Raw genomic sequence first — 8,294 nt, forward strand, 5'->3', positions numbered from 1 at the left:
CATTTATGACCCAGTCTTCATGAAACTTGGTCAGAATAGTTATCTTGATGATTCCAAGTCCAAGTTTAACAGGTGAGCAGTAAAGGGTCATCATGACCCTCTTGTTTTGACTTGACAGTTTTTAGGGACCCTCATTAGATATCTTGACACCAGCAAATTTATGATAGACATAAGCCAGGATACAGCAAACTTCCTCAATGTTACGGTACACAAAGACTCAGTCAGAAACCTCAGAACCACTTTGTTCGCCAAACCAACAGATGCGCACATGCTGTTGCACTAAAAATCGTTCTACCCAGATCACCAGAAAAATAACATGCCTTACAGCGAAGCAGTCTGAATAAGGCAAATATGTAGTGACATTTGATCATTCAGATCTATGCACACAACAGCTTCTAAAAACCTGGCAAACCTATTACATCCATAACAGCTAGTTCAGTACCCTATTAACAAAGTAGCCAAACTTAATTGGACAATTTGAAATAAAACAAATGAAAGAAGTGATCCCACTCATAAAAACACATAATTCAGGAAATCCAGCAACAAAGCAAATAAAGAAAGTATGGATATATACTCAACAAGTCGCAGTTCCTTCAAGAGTATAGGGTCACCACAGTTTATCGAAGAGTCAAAAACTTACATACGAATATACGTTAAAACAGATTTAAACACAACTACAGACAAATGAAACAGTGAAACAACTTACCTTAGCCACTCGATGAACAAAGAATATAGAATTTCAGGTTCATTTAACTATGCAGTCATAAGTTTGATATATCTATTCATTTATCAAAAATGCGGAATTCAATATGATAGGAAAATTGGTGAGAGGACCTAACAAACATATGGAGGACATAAATTAGGAAGGAAAATCAGAACAAAGAATTGTGTCAGCTTTACTCATCAGTCAATCTTAATGTCATTGATACTGATGTCATGCTGCTAATGGGGACCAGGCAGAGACTTTAACATAGGACGAAGAACATTTCAAAACAGAACATGAAGAATTCATACTAAAGTAATAAAATGTCTCGAGACTTGACCAGTTAATACCTAAAACAACCAATAAAGAGGACAAAAAATAAACAACACGCATGTGAAACCTGCAACAAACTTATCAAAGGGTGGCTGAGCTATCTAAACAGACATAAAGAAAAACATATCAATGTTAAAATTAAATTCCTCTGCAATATGTGTAACAAAACCTTCTGACTAGGAGAAAATCTAAGAAAACAGTCTTAAGGAATGCATAACATCATAACACTGTCAAAGGAAGAAAGGAAGGAGATAATGCAGAAACATCTTGAAATGGTGTGTCCTTTTTTAAAGGCTTTCCAGACTTGATACCTACAAGAACTAAGAAAGAGATCAAAAATAAACAACACGCATGTGAAACCTGCAACAGAATCATTACAGCAATCTAAACCAACATAAAACACACAACAATGTTAAAATTAAATTCTTGTGCAAGATGTGTAACAAAACCTTCTGCCGTGGAGAAAATCTAGGAAACAGTCTGAAACAGTCATAATTAACACTGTTGAAGCAATAGAAAGAAAAGAAATAACACAGAGACATCTTGAAGTACCACTGGTAAAAGCATCCCACACTTCTGCATTGCACCAGGACAATACAAATACACACCAGCCACTCACATGGAGACTGCAGGTTGCATAGAAACCAACATCAACAGAGACCATAATTAGACTGATAGACGATAATTGAACCAGCAATAAGCCTCCTACATAGCACACCTACACCATGTAGCAACAGCTTTGATATCTGCATGTTCCAGTATGGAAACAATTTACAGGATAAAAAAGAACATTACTTAAACAAGAGGGTATTTATCTTTTCAATTTATAGTATATTTATACCAAGGGACTACACCTGAATAACAAGTGGTATTACAGCATCAAATAAACAGCAGTAATACTGTACTGTGGAAATTCAGGATTTCATGTTTATGAGGGGTGTTCAATAAATATGTAGACAGTGTGTGTAATTTTGTTCAGTTATAGATAACTGGTATCAGAGAAAGTGGCAAACGTCTAATATCTACATGCTTCATTCACATGTATTTTTTTATTTTAACAGATATTTATCTCCTTGGAAATTATTATTCTTGTTCTACAAAAGATTTTTATGCCCCCGAAGGGAGGCATATAGTTTTTGAACCGTCTGTCAGTCTGTCAGTTTGTCCGCAATTTTCGTGTCTTGTCCATTTCTTTGTCATCGATGGATGGATTTTCAAATAACTTGGCATGAATGTGTACCACAGTAAGAGGACGTGTCGCGCGCAAGACCCAGGTCCGTATCTCAGAGGTCAAGGTCACACTTAGACATTAAAGGATAGTGCATTGATGGGCGTGTCCGGTCTATATCTTTGTCATCGATGGATGGATTTTCAAATAACTTGGCATGAATGTGTACCACAGTAAGACGATGTGTCGCGCGCAAGACCCAGGTCCGTAGCTCAAAGGTCAAGGTCACACTTAGACGTTAAAGGTCATTTTTCATGATAGTGCATTGATGGGCGTGTCCGGTCCATATCTTTGTCATTCATGCATGGATTTTAAAATAACTACGCATGAATGTGTGGCACAGTAAGACGACGTGTCAAGACAGCTCTTGTTTTTATAAGAAAAGTTGTTAAATATATTTTTAGCTCACCTGTCACGAAGTGACAAGGTGAGCTGTTGTGACCGCTTGATGTCCGTGGTGCGTCGTCCGTTGTGAGTTGTCCGTTGTGAGTCATCCGTTGTGAGTCGTCCGTCGTCAGTCGTGCGTCAACAATTTCTAAAATAATCTTTTTGAAAACCACTGGGCAGAATTACACCAAACTTCACAGGAATGATTCTTGGTTGGCCCCCTTTCAAAATTGTTCAAAGAATTGAATTCCATGCAGAACTCTGGTTGCCGTGGCAACCGAAAGGAAAAACTTTAAAAATCTTCTTGTCCAAAACCACAGGGCCTAGAGCTTTGATATCTGGTGTGTAGCATCATTTAGTGGTCCTCTACCAAAATTGTTCAAATTATCCCCCTAGGGTCAAATAGGGAAAACTTTGAAAATCTTCTTGTACAAAACCACATGGCCAAGGGCTTTGATATTTGGTATGTAGCATCATCTAGTGGTCCTCTTTCAACATTGTTCAAATTATCCCCCTAGGGTCAAATATTGCCCCGCCCCTGGGGGTCACATGGTTTATATAGACTTATATAGGGAAAATCTTCTTGTACAAAACCACATGGCCTAGGACTTTGATATTTGGTATGTAGCATCATCTAGTGGTCCTCTACCAAGATTGTTCAAATTATCTAGGGTCAAATATGGCCCTGCCCCGGGGGGCCCAAGTTTTTACATAGACTTATATAAGAAAAAAGTTTAAAAATCTTCTTTTCTGAAACCACAACACTGAGACCTTTGATATTTGGTTTGTAGCATTGTCTTATGGTCCTCAACCAAAATTGTTCAAATTGTACCCCTTGGGTGAAAAGAGGCCCTGCCCTTTGGGTCCCAAGTTTTATATAGACTTATATAGGAAAAAGCTTTAAAAATCTTCTTGTCCATACGACCTAGGCTTTTGTTATTTGGTATGATGCATTGTCTAGTAGTCCAGTACCAAAATTGTTCAAATTATGCCCCTGGGGTTAAAAGAGGCCCCGCCCTGGGGTCACTTAGTTATTATGTGAGTTATGTAGGAAAAATACTTAAAAAAACATCTGATCCTATTTCCAAGACTGTTTAATTATAATTACCTGATGACCCCAAGTAATATGATGTCACTTGACCTACTGACCTACTTTCTTGTTTTTTAAGATACAGCCTTGAAATTTTGATGACATACACAGTTTTGCACACAAATCGTAAAACTGAATTTCATTGACCATGAATGTGACCTACTGACTTTCTTAATATTTTATCATCAGTTTGACATTTGAAACATGTAGAAGGTGAGTGATCCAGGGTCATCATGACCCTCTTGTTATAGGTTAGAATAATTGAATCGATTATGAAACAACATCATAAACAAAGTTGACGTTATGAAGACGTTGTTGACATGGGCTAAAATGCATACCCCTTGGAAAAGTGACCACAAAACACATACAATGCAAGGTATCAATTTCAAATTTGGTAGATTTCTAGCAAATACATGTTTTTCAAAAGGATACAACTTAAAGATGTCTTTATTGGCCAGCTTTAAAGTAATGGCATCAGTCTATTTTGTGAATAATCCTTGTATTATTTAAACATATGCTTCATTTTTAGCTCACCTGAGCAATGCTCAGGTGAGTTATTGTGATTGCTCGATGTCCTGCATCTGTCTCTCGTCTGTCAACATTTAGCTTGTGTATGCGATAGAGGCTGTATTTTTCAAATGATCTTCATGAAATTTTGTCAGAATGATTATCTTGATGAAATCTAGGCTGATTTCGAAAATGGGTCATCTGGGGTCAAAAAGTAGGTCACTAGTTCAAATCAAAGAAAAACCTTGTGTATGCGATAGAGGCTGAATTTTTCAACTGATCTTCATGAAATTTTGGCAAAATGATTACCTTGATGAAATCTAGGCCAAGCTCGAAAATGGGTCATCTGGGTTCAAAACTAGGTCACTAAAGTAAAAAAAACAAACTTGTGTATGCGATAGAGGCTGTATTTTTCAACTGATCTTTATGAAATTTTGTCAAAATGATTACCTTGATGAAATCTAGGCCAAGTTCGAAAAGTAGGTCACTAGGGCAAATCAAAGAAAAACCTTGTGTATGCGATAGAGGCTGTATTTTTCAACTGATCTTTATTTAATTTTGTCAGAATGATAAACTTGATGAAATCTAGGCCGAGTTCGAAAATGGGTCATCTTTGGTCAAAAACTAGGTCACTAGGTCAAATAAAAGAAAAACCTTGTGTATGCGATAGAGGCTGTATTTTTCAATTGATCTTCATGAATTTTGGTCAGAATGATTGCCTTGATAAAATCTAGGTCAAGTTCGAATATGGATCATCCAGGGTCACTATGTCAAGTCAAAGAAAAACATTGTGTATGCAATAGGGGCTGCATTTTACACTAGATCTTCATGAAATTTAATCAGAATGTTTATGTCTATATGAAATCTAGGTGGAGTTTGAATATGGGTCATCTAGGGTCAAAAATTAGGTCACCCGGTCAAATTGAAAAAATAAACTTCGTGTACGCAGCATTTTACACTGGATATTCATAAAATTTAGTCAGAATGATTACCTTGATGAAATCTAGGTCAAGTTTGAATATGGGTCATCTGGGGTCAAAAACTAGGTCGCTAGGACAAATCAAAGAAAAATGTTTGTATGCGATAGAGGCTGTATTTTTATGCCCCCAAAGGGAGGCATATAGTTTTTGAACCGTCAGTCTGTCGGTCTGTCGGCAATTTTCGTGTCCGGTCCATATCTTTGTCATCGATGGATGGATTTTCAAATAACTTGGCATGAATGTGTACCACAGTAAGACGACGTGCAGTGCGCAAGACCCAGGTCCGTAGCTCAAAGGTCAAGGTCACACTTAGACGTTAAAGGATAGTGCATTGATGGGCGTGTCCGGTCCATATCTTTGTCATCGATGGATGGATTTTCAAATAACTTGGCATGAATGTGTACCACAGTAAGAGGACATGTCATGCACAAGACCCAGGTTCGTAGCTCAAAGGTCAAGGTCACACTTAGATGTTAAAGGATAGTGCATTGATGGGCATGTCCGGTCCATATCTTTGTCATTCATGCATGGATTTAAAAATAACTATGCATGAATGTGTGACACAGTAAGACGATGTGTCGCGCGCAAGACCCAGCTCCGTAGGTCAAAGGTCCTAAACTCTAACATCGGCCATAACTATTCATTCAAAGTGCCATCGGAGGCATGTGTCATCCTACGGAGACAGCTCTTGTTCAATTGAGGTTGATGAAATTTAGTCAGAATGATTGCCTTGATCAAATCTAGATCAAATTCGAATGTAGGTCATCTTGGCTCAAAAACTAGGTCACTAGGTGAAATTGAAGAAAATACTTGTTTACACTTAAGAGACCACATTTTTGGTCCAATCTTAATGAAAATTGGTCAGAATATTTGTTTCCATGAAATCACTAGGTTAAACATGTTTACACTGTTACGGTATGTTTCTCAGGTGAGCGACCTAAGGGTATCTTGGCCTTCTTGTTATGTACCTCAGTCAGCATTTTGTTGTATTTTGTACTCTTGAAGAAAATGTTTGATGATTGAAACTTGTTATAATATTAAATCTGCTGAAAAAACATCCATTATTGGTCGTTTCTACTCTCAAAACCTCCCTTTAGCAATTTTTGGTTATTATATTTTGTATGTAAGCTGATGTCTTCATAACTACTTGTGGGAATGCATTGAAACATTACACACTTCTTCACTGTGATAATATGACAAACAGTGCACATGACCCATAACTCTGTTTTGCTTTTTCACAAAGTTACCACTCTTTTTTGACTTAGTAGCTAGATTTTGTGTAATTTGTTATTTCATTTAACTGGCACAGGAAAACCCTTGATTTTTCCCCCATGACATGATATATGCCAGTAACGCACAAGTAAACAACCTGTAACTATTTCTTATAAATAGTGATTTAGAGATATTAATGTAATGAAAAGCTAGATGATCAGTTCCAGAGGAAGCATTTTACATTCATTTTAATTATTTAGGTATGGAAAACAGTTACTTTTAATATTACCCCTACCAGCATCTCTCTGACTGCGCTTTTCAGAAATTATGATTGATATTATCAATTCTCTGCCATTTTTAAAGCATCATCACAGTTTGGCTTCATTTCTTGACAAAATAGGCAGAAAAATATCACCTGTCAAGGTAATTCAGGTGAGTATTGGTAAAGGCGAAATGGGCATTGATTTCTTGTGGAGAGATTCACCAAGTGTATATAATTGTATTGCCATGTCTGGTTGCCAAGAATTATTGATTGAATTTGACAGTGTGGTCACTCACAGGAAATCTATATATTCCACAGGTATTTGGATTGAATTCTTATTGGGGTCATGAGTTTTTATTATTCATGTGATGACTGAATATTAAGGTATGTTACTGAATGTTTTTTTTATTATTATAACTACATGTTTTGAAAATTATGTAACGGAACAGAAGTGGTTGCTATTGCTATATTAAAACATGTTTGTAAACAGTCAGGTTTCCACCAATGATTGATGCCTAGTCCAAATAATAGGACGTTTCAGGACAGCGTGATAACTTTTGACTGTCGCTGTCTCCATCACATCCAAACTTATTCTGCATATTTCTGTTAGGAAATCCCCAATTAAAATCGATTGGGAACGTTTTCTGGTACATGTACAAAGTATTTGTAATTATTACATCTCTGATAATGAATTTATGTTGACAAACATAAACTTGCCTCGCTGACATTTTATGAATGTATATTTTGTGTTTTATTTTTGTAATTTAGTGTCATATCGGCAGTCTGCTGTTATTGAAACCGGTGTCAAGATAGATATCTCCTCGCACGTGTCACATCATATTTTCGAAGATTTAGGTCTCTTATTTAAAATTATGGATTTAATTCAACCCATATGAAGTTTGAAATTTAATGTTTAATTTATTAAAGCAAGTAAGTCTGACCAGTATATTATTTTTTTTTTAATTTTTAAAGTCTTCGTTTTCCTAACAGTAAAATGCAGATACGGGTAAGGCTTAGAGGGATGCCAACTATAAAATATCAGATCATAAAATAAGTCATCCCGATAAGCCAAATGAGTAAGACTAATTGATGCCATGCTAATAGCACACTCCCGTATGTAAGGATCTGTGACGTCACCGATAAGGTCTGCTATCTAAAAATAGCACGGGACTCGATTTGCGGACAAACAGTCAGTGCATTCACTGTGCAATAGCATAAGTAAACCATAGATGTTGCATTTATTTCGTTATAATTGTTCAAGTTCTAGCCTGCACATCACAAATAAATGTTTTTTCTTCACTTTTTATTTCAATTAAATAGTCTGAAACTTTTTATTTTATATCCATGTTAGAAATAACATACCGATTTTTCATCAATATGTATGTATGAATGGATGATGTTATTATATTATTCTGATCATTTTGTGACATCCAGTTTTTAAAAAATATTGAGAAAAAATATAATCACTCAGAAAAATTTGTTAATACCAAATTGAAAGCGTTCAAAAAAACAAAAATGTATTCACAGAACTGAGAAAAAGGTGGCATGTTACTTTTTTTAATTCCTTTTGAAGTTTACTCAGATTGTAAATG

This window comes from Mercenaria mercenaria, chromosome 8 (assembly GCF_021730395.1).
Source record: "Mercenaria mercenaria strain notata chromosome 8, MADL_Memer_1, whole genome shotgun sequence".
NCBI lineage: Eukaryota > Metazoa > Mollusca > Bivalvia > Venerida > Veneridae > Mercenaria > Mercenaria mercenaria.